Source organism: Equus asinus, chromosome 21 (genome assembly GCF_041296235.1).
Source record: "Equus asinus isolate D_3611 breed Donkey chromosome 21, EquAss-T2T_v2, whole genome shotgun sequence".
NCBI lineage: Eukaryota > Metazoa > Chordata > Mammalia > Perissodactyla > Equidae > Equus > Equus asinus.
The window spans coordinates 16,971,768-16,985,424 of record NC_091810.1 but is presented as its reverse complement, the minus strand read 5'-3'; the positions used below and the strand labels follow the sequence as shown (position 1 = coordinate 16,985,424).

General features: G+C 47.4%; 1 protein-coding gene across 7 annotated transcripts in view; it reads right to left on the bottom strand.

Annotated features, from left to right (window-relative positions):
• Positions 1-12,796, bottom strand: part of VGLL4 (vestigial like family member 4) — a 141,759-nt gene extending 128,963 nt beyond the window's left edge. The window contains exon 1 of one of the 7 annotated variants that reach the window (XM_014838382.3): positions 12,406-12,796. The gene's annotated coding sequence lies outside the window, so the exon portion shown is untranslated. Of the gene's footprint in view, positions 1-11,207; positions 11,379-11,399; positions 11,517-11,996; positions 12,310-12,405 lie in introns of those variants that run through there. The other 6 variants (XM_044755032.2, XM_070493109.1, XM_070493108.1 and 3 more) reach the window with 6 other exon arrangements.
• Positions 12,797-13,657: the final 861 nt, after the last annotated feature.

Below are 13,657 nucleotides of genomic sequence, written 5' to 3'. Positions count from 1 at the left end.
ATCTTTTCCAGGGCAAATAAGTTTGGGAAACACTGGAGTGAACCAAGTTAAGCAGCTTATTTTCCTTCCTGTGCTTTTAATATGCTGCTGCGCCTTCGGCAGGGGGCAAAGGCAGGGGGATGGTAGCTCTTAAATACTCGAAATCTCTCTAACGTCACTGACCATTCTTTTAACCTGAAAGACCTCTTAAGGGTCACTTAGGGAAATGATGGATTAACTAAAAGTGCTAAGTGCCACAACAGTGCTAGAAACAAAGTCCTATAGAAATACAGATGAATTCTGAAAGGCTTGGTGGAGAAAACAGAACTTGAGCTGAGCCTCCCAATGAATATGAAAGCACTCAAGAAGAGAAGAACAGAAAGCAGAATCCATTCAAGAACAAGATGTCCAAATCAGCTGGAAGACAAGACTAGAATGGAGACAGCAAGTAAAAGACAAGGATGGAAATTTCGATTGGGCACTTTACTCAGTCCACCAGTGAAGGACTCAGAGCTTTAACAGGATTTGGGCTTGATTTTGTACATATTAAGGAACCACTGAAATCTCCGGGTAGAGAAATAACTCGGTCATCCATGTTTTCTAGCAAATTATTCTGTTAGTGCCATGCAAAATGTAGTAGAGCCATTCTACAGAATGGGAAACCAAAGGCAGGGTGAACAATTTGAAAGATACAGCTATGAGGCATGCAAAAGGCAATGAGAGGCATTATCATGGTAGCAGTAGGGATAAGAGAAAACTGCAGAGACAGAACTGACAGAGCTTGGAAGGTCTCAAGATGTCAGAGGAGAGTCAATGAAGACGCTGAGTGACTGGGAGGGCAGTGATGTCATATACCAACAGAGTACACGTCTTCTTTATCAGAGAAAAGGGTGGATAAGTAAAATCAGAGGTGTAAAAGAGAAAAATTAATGATACCCACAGTCCTAACCTTCGTAAGAGAGAAAAGATCATCTTCTGAGAGTAAGGATTTGTGAACTTGCTCAGAGGTGGGGAAAACAAAGAAAAGTCTGGAGCAGACTGAGAGGGACAGTTTTGCTGAACTCCCAAGAACTCAGCTATATTCTCTTCACCCAAGCCAGTTTCCTACTCAGGCAAGATACTGGGCTAAAGTCATTTATTTTGATGAAATAAATGCTGATAAGCATTCTACTCTATAATGCAGTATTTAAACTCGCAATTCCTTAATTTCCCTCTTAAGTTGAAGGACAACACTTTCAAAATTCTAAACCCAAACAGATACATATTAACATTCTACCTTAAGTTATGAGAAGTATGCCCAAAAGTAAAGTGTTACGCATAGAAGCAAAATATCAAAGAATAAATGCATCAAATGACAAAGAAGTAGATGCAGAACTCTAGCATCACAGACTAGACATTTAAGTTCTTCAGATACTATGAAATCCAGACTCCCGAGCGAGTTACTTTCAAAGCAGGTAGATCAGAGATCAGGTGTTGGAGGGTCACCTACAAGGCACCTGCCAGTTGCTGCAACCTTATTAACGAAGCCAACCAATTTTTATTACACAATTATTTCGAGTTCAGTGAAGTACTGGGGAGAGGGCAAGGAAAACAGAAGATAGGATCCCTGCCTTCAAGGAGTTAGCATCTTGTTTGTCAACCTAAAGTATACAGAATAGGATAACAACAGACAAATTTAAAAGAGAATAAAAAAAGACAAAATATAATTTAAAACTAAAATGTGTATTTCGTGATAAAAGAGAGAGCAGTGTCAGCTGAAGTGTTTATTTTGTGGGCATCTATTTTTTGTTTGGTTTGTGTGTATATTTGTGTGTGTGTGCACGTGCGTGTGAGCACACTCATGCAAGCACGTTTCAAAAAAATCACTTCAAAGGTTTCCTTCCCCAGTGTCTCTCTCCCAGGCTGTCACTTTCCTCCTGCACCTCTCTTACTCACCTGGATCACACCGTTTCTCTGAATATTTCCTGGGTGCAAGCACCCTGTCTTATCTTTACTTTTAGAGTCATGCTGGATCAACAGCCCGAGGAAAGGCAGAGGCAGGAGTGACAACCCGGGACAGGGAGACTGAGCCCAGCCTGGTCATAACTGAGAATCCTCGTAAGAAGCAGTAGAAGTTAAGTTTGCGTGAGCATAATGCGAGTGGGTTTAGGAAAGAGCTGAAGGCCAGGCAGACAGGTTTACGAGTAACACAGCAGGCGACCAGCGGTCGCCATCAGTCCCTGAGCAGGCTGGTGATACAATGTTGATAGTCTGGTTTAGCAGTTCTGTGGAGGATGGTTTGATTTGAGGGGATGCAGTAAGGAGTCACTGGGGGCACATCAGCTAGGAGGCTTCTGCAAGAACCAGGTGTGAGACAAGGACGACAAGGGCTGGCACAGGAATACAGGTGAAGGATGAGGGACTAAGCATTATCTAGCCACAAAAGACCTAAACAAATAAAGGCGGAAGATAACAGTAAAAAAAGAAAAAAAGACGTGTGACTTTTACATCTTGTACAATACCCAGAGCCCAACAAACCCAATAAAGCATATCAGTAATGTGGGGGAACCAACTATGGTGACAGTATTTGATGGAAGGTCACACTACATTGAGAGGCAAATTAGCATAATGGCTATTTAAAAGAGTGGTCTCTGGACACCAACCTGGGTCTGAACTGGGCCCAGCCAAGTCCTATCTGTGTGACCATGGAAAGTGACTCTACCTGTGTCTGTTTCCCCATGTGTAAAGTGGGGATATTAACACTACCTCCCTCATAGGGTGTTACGAGAAATGAATAGGCTTTATATGCATTAAAATAATTGTCAAAATATATGCAAACACATTAAATAAATTGCAGAGAACAATAAATCTATTGAAAAAAGACAGGTCACTGGCCACTACTTTAGGAGTAATCTGGGAAGATTTCTCTGAGGAGACGAACGGAAGCTGAGAGCTAAAGGATGAGAGGAATCAGCCTTGACAAGAGGGTGGGAAGAGGGGACACAGCATTTGCAAAAAACCAAGAACAGACCAAAGCTGGACCTGTGGATGTGGAGGACCACTGTGGCCACAGTGCAGGGAGCAAGGGGGAGGGCAGAGGAGGTAAAGGGGTCAGGGGCCAGACATGCACACCCTGTAGGGTACAACAAAGCTGCGATTTTAATCAAAGTTCATGATAAGCCCTTGAATGGTCTGAATGGTTTTAAGCAGGGGAGTGACATGTCTGGTTTATTTTACATCCTTTATGAGCCATAAACCATCTACTACCTTTGGCAAAAGATTATGCAGCATCCGGAAAATAAATTTAACTACCTCCCAATAACATGTTCTCATTTCTGTGATAGTTTTTTCATTATAATATGGCAATAACCAAAAATATAATCACTTGAAATGCTGACACCTGGAACATCATAACGTCATTAAAGTGAGAGGAATGTGCTTCTGGAAAAAGACGTAAAGTGTATTTGCAAGGGTGTTCTACTGTATTGCAGCCCATTTCTGGTCCATCCATTCACCTTTTTTTGTGTGTGGTTGTCAAACATGAACATTACTCATCATGAAAAGAATATATATTTTGTTTTGTTTTCAAGCAAAGGTCAGTATTTTCTCTGTCAGGCCACATTGCTTTCCTCAGACTCCCTTGTCCCCAATAACAAGCTTTTCAAATCGCTTAAGGTTGAGAATTAGGAAATAATAGGTATCAGTTCTATTGCTACTAAAATTTAGGGGCATTCAGTGCTAACAACAGTGCTCAGCTATAAATTTGAAAGCCATTATTTTGGTCTTCCACAAAGAACTGTACCTTTTTAATCAACAAGAAGACAAGAGAGCCAGCCCGGATGGCCTACTGGCTAAAGATGGGCACACTCCACTTTAGTGGCCCAGGTTTGGTTCCCGGGCACGGACCTATACCACTCCTCTGTCAGTAGCCATGCTGTGGCAGCAGCTCACATAAAAGAACTCGAAGGACTTATAACTAGAATATACAATTATGTACTGGGGCTTTGGGGTGGGGGGCACAGGGAACAGAGGAAGACTGGCAATAGATGTTAGCTCAGGGTGAATATTTCCCAGCAAAAAAAAATTGGGGGGAAAAAAAAAGACAAGAGCAACTATCCTGGGAATAAAATTATGGGGTGTATTAGATTACACTTTTTCAGGCAAGGGAATGGAATTTCAAGACATGTTATTGAAGTGTTGCAAGGAGATTTCCAAGGTGAGAGCCACAGCACCAGGCTTGCCTCACTGCATGGCTCTCCAGTAACAGTGGCTAAGTACAGCATAATGAGGAAAGAATGTGAACAAGCAGTGACTATCTTGGCTAGAGGTGGATGGGGTGGGGGTGGGGGGGGGCGGGAAGCATGTTCAAACTTCCTGATGCTCCTGCCACACTGCTACTTGGCCAAAAGCCAGGAACAGGAAGCCACCACTATCCTGGGATACCTGATGGCATCCCCAACGTCCAGATGCACACTATTCGGTAACTAATTCTTGCTGGCCCTATTCCATCACTCTATCTCCCCTTCAGGACCACTGCCTGGGCTAATCCAACTCAGCCTCAGCTAATAAAGTACAACCACAGGACAAGCCTACAATACGAACTATCACACTGCGGCATGGGGTGTATGGCCCCTTTGACCATGAAGAATTTAGAGAATTTCTTTGGGTATCTACTATTTCTATTAAACACTATATATAGATGTTACAGAAAAGAAAAAGGAAACTCGCTGCCCTGGAGCAATTTACACCAAATGTGGATCACACTGTGGTCCATTTGGCTAGCTGTCCATCTCAGTGAGATGGATAAGTGAAATGAAAATAAGACCAAATGGTCACCAGAATGCAGTGGCTACATGCAAGCATAGCTTCAGGCACATCAAGCACACAAGAATTAATGTCTTCCTAGCTGTTTCTTCCCCACAGTATGTCCAACTGACGTGTCCACTAACTTCTTGCAACACACATTCTTCCTGCTAACATCCAAATACTCAGACCGTCCCTCTCTGTTTTTCTTGCTAAAAATATCTCTCATTTGTATAATCCTTTTTTCTTCTCATACTTTACCATCTGTTGAATCAGTAGAGCCACGACTTCAGCCTCAGAAAACCTAAGTTTGAGCCCTACTTTACTACTTTCACTCATTGAAAGCCTATGATGTTCTAGGCTTTGTTCTAAATGCCTAACGCTAATCGTGGGGACCAGTCACTTAACTTCTCCAGGCCCAACTTTCCTCATATAAAGAAAATGGTAATAACACTGCCTACTTCATACGGTCACAGCTTGGCATGTGGATTAAACGATACAATGTAACCAAAAATACCTTGTAAACTCAGTGAGAAATATGTTATCATTCTACCACCATCTCATGGCTACACAGCATAAACTTTTTCAAAACATGTTCACATAAATCGCTTCACTGGATTCTCACTGTGAGTTGACCAAACAGGATTAGTATTCTAAACATGAAAAACCAAGGTGCCAAGAATATAAGTGAATGTAAGAAGCTAAGACTAGAATCCAACTCTCCTGACTCACCATCCAAGGCTATTTTTACTATTCTTTTTTTTTTTTTTTTTTGAGGAAGATTAGCCCTGAGCTAACTGCTGCCAATCCTCCTCTTTTCCCTGAGGAAGACTGGCCCTGAGCTAACATCCATGCCCATCTTCCTCTACTTTATATGTGGGACGCCTGCCACAGCATGGCTTGGCAAGCAGTGCCATGTCCGCACCTGGGATCCGAACCGGCGAACCCCAGGCAGCTGAAGCGGAACGTACGCACTTAACCGCTGCGCCACCAGGCCGGCCCCTACTTTTACTATTCTTAAGCTGATTTTCATAAAGTCTTTTTGGAGAAAAGCACAGTTATTTAGCTTAAGTTATCAGAACAAAAAAAAAATCTTCCATCGGCAAACAAAGCAAGACTTCTAGTCTGTCCTCTTTCTCCTACACTTTGAGATACACCTCAGGCAACAACCTGATAGTTTCTAAAGTAAGCAAAGGGAAACAAGCCCTCTCCTCTTGTGAACATGAAAACCATGCCATATTTTACTTTCCTTGCAGAGACAGAGATGGAATCACACAAATACTAACCAAGGCAGGTAAGAAGATATGCACACCAAGTCAGCTGGTGCTGAGAGTGGGGCAGCCAACACTGGGAGCGGACTGCAGAGACAGAGGGTCCGGGGGCCCAGGTACACAGGAATTAAACAGAAGCCCTAAGGACTTCAGCCCTTATTCAAAATACTCTCTCAACAGTCATACTACCACAGAAAGTGCACAAACAGATGGATCTTCTGCTGGTCCAGCTTTCCTTGTCTAGGCATTTCCCAGGGAAGGAGTAATTGATCCACACTGCCATGATATGAGGCACCCCACCAGGTACAATGGCAGAAGGATTTGACTGCTTCTACTTACATCCAATTCCTTACCTCTACATGTAATCATTCCTGAAAATCCATTTGAAGGCCCAATGTCTGAAATTTGAAAAATATACCTATATGCTCTATGCTTATTTCCAGAGAATTAAAAATAAATATGTGTGAAATCCCTAGTTAGGCTTCTTTAGAGTACTGCCAACCTCAAGCATAAGCCCCAGAAGGAGAGCCAACTCTGCTGGCCGTCCTCCCATCGTCCTAAGATCTGAAGGAAGTTGGTAAGATGTAGGGAAGCATCCTTCCCATAAGGGTTAGCACCCTTCTCGTGACACCTGAGGAGGCAGGTCTGTAGGTTGGGCAGCCATCAAGCTCTTAGCTTCCACAGTGGGGCATACTTGGTATCAGAAACAAGATAACCTCAGGTGCCTGCCATCAACGTGGCTCTGCCTACTGCCTGTCTCCACCTCCCATCTCCTCAGCAGAGAGGCTGAGGCCCCAGTCAGCTTGGGCTGAATCAGGGTACCACTCTGGATGGAAGCCCCCGAGTGAATGCTCAACTCAAGGCCTTTAGGTTTTCTGATGCTAAAAAGGCCCCAGGATTGACTCTATGGATCTCCTCAGCTCAGGGGGAGTCGGGGCAGGGTGGGGGGTAGGGATGCAATATTTAGTCATCTCGATGGCCTGGGCAACAGGAGCTGGCACACAGCGCCACCATGCCATAACTAAAACCCTCAGTTACTATAATACGATTCAGTGTCAGTGTAAACTGCTCAAATGCAAGATTGTATGAAAGTTGACCACGTGCCAACTCAGGGCCATCCATATAGGCTTAAGGCTGCAAAACCAAACCAGGGTTATAGCATATTTCATGACCTTTACGTGAGGCTGCCCAGTGCTGGCGTAAAATTCTTACCGCTGGCTGAAGTCCACCCCCGTCCCTAAAATGCCCCCTGGAAGGTAACTGTGGGCCCACAGTGACACCACTGTGCCCAAAGAGGAAAAAGGAAATTCAAGTCTGGACTTTGTGAGCAGACTACCGATTCCCACCATTTTTCCACACTGTAGTCAAATAAAAACGAACTATCCTTTTCTTTCTCATATTTAGGCTATCGGGAACCTGTCTCTTCATTCTAAGACCTCAGCCTCCTACAGCACAGCATATGATCTAAGAGAAACTCCCTGGCATTTTCAGTGTACTCTGCACATGCTTGTTCCTGCCATTTATTTCATTTGGATACTTAACATTTCCCATTCACAAGTACTGAGGTGCCCTGTCCTCTCAGGGACCTATTACCCCCAAAAATGAGAGACATGAATTTGCATCATAATCCAAGTTGGCAAACTTTCCATAACACCCCAGGTCTCACTCTCCAGGGTTTCAAAATCTCAACTCTCAGCCTATTAACAGTCTAGATAAAATCTTCCACCCAATGACACGTTGCATCATTAGGAAGCCCTCTAGTTAGCAGCATCAATAAACAGTCAATTCTCATTATTCACAGTACGGTAATCCCCCCTTACCGTTGGCGGTAAGTTCCAAGACCCACAGTGGATGCCTGAAATCGGAGACAATATCGAACCCTATATATACGTTTTTTTCTTACACATATATACCTATGCTAAAGTTTAATTTATAAATTAGGCACAGGAAGAGATTAACAACAATAACTAATAATAAAACAGTTATAACAACATATTATAATAAAAGTCACTGCAGATCTTAGCAACCTCAGCATACAATTTTTTTTTTCTTTCCTTAAGTCCAGAACTTTCACCTTTTCACTTCAAAGGGAGCATTTTATGGCTTCTTTGGCTATCCACATTGCCAGCATCACTACTCTTGCGCTTGGGGCCCATTACTAACTAAGGGTTACTTAACACAAGCACTGCAATACTGTAACTGTCGATCTGATAACCAAGAGATCGGCTAGGCTACTAAATGACTAACAGGCAGGTGACATATAGAGCATGGATACACTGGATAAAGGGATGATTCAGGTCCTTGGTGGGACAAAGGAGGAGGGCAAGAGATTTCATCACACCAGTCAAATGGTGCACAATTTAAAACTTATGAATTGTTTATTTCTGGAACTTTCCATGTAATATTTTCAGACCACAGTTGACCATAGGTAACAAATCACGGAAAGCAAAACTGCGGATAAGGGGGACTACTATACAAATAAAGTTTAGCGAGTACACAAATTCACAAACATGGAATCCACAAAAAATGAGGATCGACTGTACCTGGCTATCGTACCTGAGGCATGAGACACAGAGTATATTCTACAAGGTTCTCCTCCTTTGCAAAAGAGCTATCACATCGTATCCCAAGCAGAAAGAATGTCTCTGGTTTCAGTACTTCCCACGTACACTCTTTCCCTTCCTACCTTGGCAGATTATACTATGAAGATTTGGCAGTCCAATTTCTAAGTTCTTGGGTTTTGTTTTTTTTAATGTGTACAGATCCTAAATGGCTACAGACTGATGCGCAGCATTCGCTTTTCTCTTCTATTAAGCTTTCACATACAGACTTCATTAACTTTAGATAGGCTCCCTAAAAGAATCACAAACGAGCCTCAGTTAACCTATCTTGGAGAAACTTCTCAAAACAAAAAAACTCTTTCACCAGGTTCTCACAGCTGCAACAGCTTATCTAACACAGGCAAAAAACAGACAACTTGACATGTTAAAATCGCCACACTGTCATAATTTCAGTTACAGTAGAATTTCCCCACTTTTACCTCCTTAACTTACAACTCATCTGTCATAGACAAAGTTGCAAAATAACTTTTATTATGGTTATTTTACTTATTACTTTATTAAGGCAAACTAAAAGTTGCACAGTAAAACTAACCAGGAGAGATACCTGGAAGAGACACAAAGTAAAATCTTCCTTTGGATTTGTTTTGGCCACCACCAAGAGGTTGGTAACAATGCTGACTCCATAAGGAGTTAAAACCAACTTCCCATTACAGAACTCTCATCAAACTCATTTAAGGGGCTGACCCGGTGGCGCAGCGGTTAAGTGCGCACACTCTGCTTTGGTGGCCCGGGGTTCAAGGGTTCAGATCCCAGGTGCGGACATGGTACTGCTCATCAAGCCATGCTGTGGTAGGCGTCCCACATATAAAGCAGAGGAAGATGGGCATGGATGTTAGCTCAGGGCCAGTCTTCCTTAGAAAAAAGAGGATTGGCGGATGTTAGCTCAGGGCTAATCTTCCTCAAAAAGAAAAAAAAAAAAAGAACATTTGAGAAAGTTTTAGTTTCATAATTATCGCGTCTGTAAGAAGTGTTAAAATCTTAAGATAAAGTCAGAGTTCTAAATCAGTAGGGGGAAGTGACAACAACTGTGTTTACGCAACTCTCAAACCTTCAAAGACTTTTATAAATAACTTAACACAAACTACTTTTCAAAGCACATTATTCCCTGTAATTCCTGAAATGCTGTGACGTATCGGAACAGATTCTACCACCCTCTCACAGAGGAAAAGCATGCACAAAGGTTAAGTAGAAGTAGCTTTTTCTGGTCACAATCTTAGTAGGTAACAGAGATAGGACTTGAACTCAAGTCTCCAGAAATAAGCCAGAGCTGTTTTTACTACAACATTCACAGTTTTGGAATGTAGTCCATGGTTATTTATAGCAGAATTATCTTCTTAATTGTATTGTGTTTTGGTCAACATAAAAATTAGTTTGCATTCCTTCCAAACGGAAAGCAAAGGCAGGCTGCCCAGAAGTGTGAAAAAACAGTGGCGGGGGAATCAGCCTGAGATTAAAACTTTGCCAAAGTTAAACAACAAATTGAGGGCTTTACATCATTTCTACCATAAGGGGGACGACTTTTCAGCCAGATGCAACAGGAAACGCACAGGGGAAAAAAAAGTGTCTTGAGTATAAAATAACAAACTTCCTACGAAAGTATTTCTAAACCCATTACTTAAAACTAGAGCGTTGAGATTTAGAGACGATCAATAACTTGTTCCAAGACCGCGACGTCAGTACAACCTTAACGCGGGGACCCCAAAGCTCTCTGAACTACCCATGCTGCTCCCCTCTGGTCCTGCGCAGGCTTCACCAGCTGCAAGCAGAAAACAATAAGCATCACAAGTCTTTGGACTCAGAGACTACAGCAAAGAGTTATTTAGTTTGGTATGCAAAAATGGTATGCAAAACTGACCTTCAAATACTAATAGGAAAATTAACATTTACTGTTTTCGTCTTTGAATGTTCAGAGGAAACAAATGCGAGCCTTCACTTTCGTCAAGTTGGCTTGGCTTCAGAAGCAAATATTCAAATTCTACAAACCGAGAGACAGAACCTTTGAAATACAGGGGACAACTAGCTGCTGATAAAAACTAGAACAGCCGCCTCTGCCCCGCCCCCCAGGCTGCTGGTTCTTATTAGCCAGAGAGAAGGAAATAAAACTAGCAAACATACAGCACCAATGATCAAAGTGAAACCGATTTTTTTAATCATCTAGCTTAAACCGATGAACACATGCCAGTAAAGCGCATAAAGACTGAGTTAACAGCCCCAGCAAGTACTGTCACCCTAGCCCAAGACATTTAAATCTCAGTGTGATGAATTAAAGGAGACTTAAGCGAAACAAAAAAGGAAAAGATCTGGCTTTTCGGCGAGGCCTGCACTCGGTGCAGGAAGAGCGAGCCGCTCCGTTTTGGGGAGGGGGCAGGAAGTAAACGAGGAGAAAAGAGACCGTCCCAGCCGCCCCCCCCCAACCCCTTCCCGCAGGGCCACCCCACGGCCCTCCTTTGCTGCTAGCCAGGCCCGAGGGGACGCAGGGCGGGGGCCTCCTCGGCGGGCCCGCGCCGCGGACTCCCAGGACGCCCCCCACTCGGGGTCCCTCCAGGCGCCGGACCTCTCCCTCCGGGGTCTCAGACGCTTCGGGTCCCACCGGCAGCCTCAGGTCGTCCCGCGAGGACAAGCCGTGCCCTCCCTCCAGGAGGACGCCCCCGAGCCCGCTGCGAGCCAGCCCGCCCCGGCGGCCCCCGCAGGCCAGCCCTCGACGGGCCCGCGTCCCGCCCGGCCTGCCCGCTCCTCCCGCACTCACCGCCGGGCGGCTCTGGGCGCGCCCGCCTCGGGCCGGCCGGGCCCCGCGGGGGGCAGGGGCGGGCCCGCCGGGCGCGCGGGGCCGGCGCGGGGCGCACTCCGGGGCCGCGCCGACGCACAGCCGCGCTCGCGCCCGCGCCCCGCACCGACGCCCCCTCCGCGCCCCACACGCACACGCGGGCGGCGCGCGCCGGGCAGGCTCCGCGGCGGCGCGAGCGCGGGAGCGCGAAGAATCCCTGGAATGAGGCGCCGCCCGCGCTCACCCGGGCTCGGCCGGGCTCCGCCAAGGCCCGCCCCCGGGCCCGCCCCTCCGCCTCGCAGGTGGGGGCCGCGGCCAGGTGAGCCGGCAGGAGGCGGGGGCGGCGTCCCGCGCCGGGAGAGGCTCCTCGCCCCGCCCGCCCGCTCACCCCGGCCGGCGGCGGACGCGTGGGTTGCGGCCCCGCCGAGGGCCTGGTGCGGCGCGGGGCCCCTGGCGGGAGGCGCCGGCCCGAGGGCGCGTGGAGCCGGCGCGCCGTGTGCACCCGGCATCTCACACAGTCTCGCCCGCGGGCCCAGCGGTGGAAACACGCCAGCAGTGCACACGCAAACCCAAACGAACCTGTCGTGCGCTCCCAGGACCTGCTGCTGTGGGCCGGGCGCGCGCCCCACATTCACACAGTAGGCTCACTGCCCCGGTGGACACGGCCCGCGTGACAGCGACGTCCCCGGGCGAGCCATACTGGGTACCCACGGGGCCTGCCGCCCCCGAACCGCCGCACACAGCCCGCTAGGTGCTAGCGCGTTGGAGCCGGACCTGCAGCCCACACCGTCCCCGCCGCGGGCACCGCCTGCCCGCGCGGCAGCCCCGGGGTCGCCGACCACGCCGCTCAGCGGCCGCGCCGCGCGCCGGTGCCTCCCGCCTCCCGGGCTCCGCGCTCCGCGGGGCGCCGACCTGGGCACCGCCTCACCCTCTCCTTCCCCACACACGCCCAGCCGCACTGCCCAGACAGGCCGGCGGCCACACGTACCTGAAGGGACAGGTCGCACTTGCTCGGGGAGGTGTGTGCTCAGGTGCCACGGCGATCAGAACCGCCGCTGCAGTCCGGGGCACTCCGACGCGGCTCGGCGTCCTCCCATCACAGCATTTTACACTCCACCACTGCACTTTCTCACACACACGCACACCAGGCGTTCGGCAGCCTCTTTCCTCCCCCTCCCTCGCCCGGAGGAGGAAGTCCTAGTAAATCAAAACAGTGTGGAAGGGAGGGAGCGGAGGAGGCAGGGAGCGAGCGCCGAGTGCAAAGAGCCCCTCCAGCCGCTCGCACACCAGCGTTTGCTGTGTTTGGCAAACTCCTGGAGTCCACAACCCCGTCTGCTCTGAAGTGTGCCCGGGGAAGGGCGGAGGGGAGGAGGTGAAACATTTCTAATTGGTGCAGGTTCTTATTACAGCAGCAGCGTAGACACGTGACCGCGAAAAGCAAAGGCCTGTCTTCAGTTCTTTCCTGTCATTCTCTGGAGATTCGATGGCGGGGACAGGAGGGTGGAGGCCTGGTACGCCCCCGTCCCCGGCAGCCCTTGCCCCATTGTTTTCTCACACTGCCACAATTAAGAAAACATTGGCTTAACATATCCAGCCGCTAACTTCATAAAATAAATAGTCAGCGACTGGACTTCCTCTGGTTTTCTTTAAATGGCTTCATGTTGCTTGCCTTCTGTCTGTTCTCAAACCTCAGTCATTATTAGGAGCTCCTACTGTAGGGCTTTCCCGGGGAGAAGACTGCTGAGAGGGAAGGATGACAATAAAAACAAATACCAGCTAACATTAATGCTGGGCGCGGGATGCATGGCACTTTTCAAACTTCTCCCAATTATTTCCTCATCCCATCATAGCAAGTCACAGCATATTATCTTTCTTGATCTTAGCGCCTGTTGGGTAGCAGGACAGGTATTAAAAGTTTCATTTTGGGGCCGACCAGTGGCCCAGCGGTTAAGTTCCCGCCCTCAGCTTCCGGGGCCCAGGGTTTCGCTGGTTTGGATCCTGGGCACGGACATGGCACCACCCATCAGGCCACGCTGAGGTGACATCCCACATGCCACAGCTAGAAGGACCCACAACAACAACAAGAAATACATACAACTGTGTACTGGAGGGATTTGGGGAGAAAAAAGCAGGAAAAAAAATAGTTCCATTTTACAGCGCAATTAGATGGTTTACCTACAACGGAGGCGTTGCTGCACCATAGCCCTGGTTTTCTGGCTCCTTGTGGAATGCACTCTCCT